This window comes from Elephantulus edwardii, unplaced genomic scaffold (genome assembly GCF_000299155.1).
Source record: "Elephantulus edwardii isolate Elephantulus edwardi_28Jun2011 unplaced genomic scaffold, EleEdw1.0 scaffold00010, whole genome shotgun sequence".
NCBI classification, from domain to species: Eukaryota; Metazoa; Chordata; class Mammalia; order Macroscelidea; family Macroscelididae; genus Elephantulus; species Elephantulus edwardii.
Window position 1 is genome coordinate 14064939 of NW_006399760.1, and position 2920 is coordinate 14067858.

Consider the following 2920-nt stretch of genomic DNA (forward strand, 5'->3'; position numbering starts at 1 on the left):
ACCTAAATAAAAATCATGATTCATGGGAACTTGACTGCTGGTCTAAAGAATTCAGATGCTGTTAGCTCTTTTGCAGTTCAAATCCACCTGCTGCTCTAACGGACACAGGTGGATAAGCTCCTCTTTTGTGATTTATCACCTTGGAAACCTGCTGGAGGATCAACTATGAGTCAAATCAGACTCAATAACAATAAGCTAAGATATATGATTTTTATTCTACTGCAGTACTGAATGAAGACATTTGAAGAGACACAAAAAGGCAAAGGTGTATTCTGCAGGATAATTCAGATCCCTTCCTGGGAGTTATTACTATAAGTGAAAAAGGAATATCATGACAATGTCACAGTGCTTTCTCCAGAGGCAGATACAGATAACCAGAAATCTTGAGATCACTAAACTCATCATGTATTTCAAGAGGATCGATTGAACTATTTTATTTTACCGAAAAAGTCAATACAATCTTAAAAAAGTTGAAAACATAAACACAAGTTCCAGTCTCTATGACATTAGAGCCAATATAGAAATTTAGTTTAAAAAAAGTTTCATAGGAGAACACTTTATTCTGAAAGGAGGAAAATAAGAGTTATCCATATGTTTATTTCCAAGATCGCAATATTGAAAACAGCTTATAGTAGAGTGAATATTTCTAAATTAAGCTTTATTTTCTAATTTTAGTACTAGAAAAACAAGCAGACAAAAATCTTCAGACCTATTAAAACTTTGGACCAAGTAGATTATATTATAGTTCAGCCTTTAACCTAGGGAGTTGCCTAGAATGAACAGGCCTCTGGTTACAACTCTAATACGTTAAGTTAAGTAGATTTTTAGTTATGCTCTTTTCTGTGGAACCACAAAATGGCAAATCTCTGAAATTTGAAAACTTCAAAGCATTGTTGGAAATTGATTTACAGTGTAAAACTCTACATACTATTAGGGAGGAAGGTAGATGGTTTTTATTTTTTAATTTTTTTCCTCCCAGAAATATCTGCAAATGTTAAAGAAAATCTTGTACTTGGCAGAAACAGAGTAACAAAATTGTTATTGTCATTTATCTCACTTGCTGAAATATTTTACCATTTTTTTTCTTCTTCTGTATTCACATTATACTAAAATTATCATTGAGAGAAGTGAAATTATATATTTATAATAGTTCCAAAACATTCAAACAACTACTTATTTCAGTCTTTCAGATATCATTTTGTGGTGATTTGGTTAAAATTATGTTGTTGTTGATTGCCGTCAAGTCCAGCACAACTCATAGCAACCCTATGAATAAAAAGACTTGAATCCTTTCTATGACTATCATCTGTTCTCAAAGTTCATAGAGTTTCTAGAGCCTGTTGTTTAGGACGTGGATGCCACTCCTACGGCAGTTTAATAATTTCACTTGATTGAACTAATTATATATTGATTTAAACATACCAATTTTAAAATAAGGAATTCTATCTTGCTCCTTCTCCTCTCTTCCTCTTAATATATATCAGACATATGTATATACATCAGATGTGCACTTATGCACTTATTTGAATATATATGTTTCTATACCTATCATTCTTACTTACACATACATAGTATGCATGTATGTGTGTGGTATGTCAAATGTATATATATTCCTAAGCTCTTTTATTTCTGTAATTTTATTTTCAGTTCTCAGGACACATTCTATTCAATATGCTCTATAATAAACCATTAGAAATGTGTTACAACATTGAAAGAGCAATGCCCTTTGTTCCATGTCAGTTGTGTTGGCTTAGGCTGACACATGACTACAAGGCATGACGGATCAAAGTAATTAAAGTTCCAATCATTTACGTTTCTATGTTCAATGTCAATTCAGCAAGTCTTCATCCCAAGTTCCTAGCATTTTAATATTTCCAGTTGTGAGTATGTGTATATATGTGTGAATAACTGTGACAGTAAGTAATATAAATGTGTCATTTTTTCTGTTTACAAAGAATGTCAACACATTTTTACTTTACCTTTTTACTGACTATGTGTGATTCATTGGGATGGTTTTTTACATTAACATATTTGGAAAAACAATCTGGACTCTAATGTACAAATTTGCTTAATTTAATTGTATTTTTCTTAGTAAGATGGACATCCTCAGAAAGCACGATTTATAGCCATATATAAAATTTTGGAAGCTGAAAGAATGTTTGCATGATCCCACTTTTAATTATTCTGCATAAAAGTAAATAAATATAAGTCTACCTATGAAAGTTGGTTGCATGTTTACATACACAGCTTCTTAGAAATTTCTCAAAGATTTAGTTTAATTCTCTATCTTTAAGAGCCAGTTTCTCTAATTCAATTAAGTAAATATAAAATAATTATTTTAAATAGAAAATAAAGTCTTCAGCAGAAGTTCATTCTAATTACCTAATATTCAATCTGCTCTTTAAATGACAACACTTACTACTATAGGCAAATTTACATTTTAATGAGGCAACAAAGTCACATGAACACATACAATGATAATATATTCTATCACAGTAATTAATGATCCCAGCTCCCACCCTTTATTTTACACCTTGGCTTTATTTTGTTTACATTTACTGTGAACTTTTATTAGTAACCTATTGAAATAATTTTTAACTATGCTTTTATGAAACTCTTTAATTGTCTATATCTATTTGGTTAGATATGATTTAGCTAAGGTCTTCAAATACATTTAATTTAATCTCTTTCCATTCATCTTTCATTTTGTTTTTATTGTTTTGTTTTACAACTGGCAATCGGCATAATAGGGGGACTATAATTCTACAATCTCTATTGAAAAAAGAATCTGCATTTTTCATTAGAAAAAAGAAAATATGTCTATTTTATTTTACTGTTATTTGAGAAGACTATTGGATCAATGGGATCACTGCTTCTATTAAGCATATCAACTTAAAGAATTAAATATTTAACAGATTTA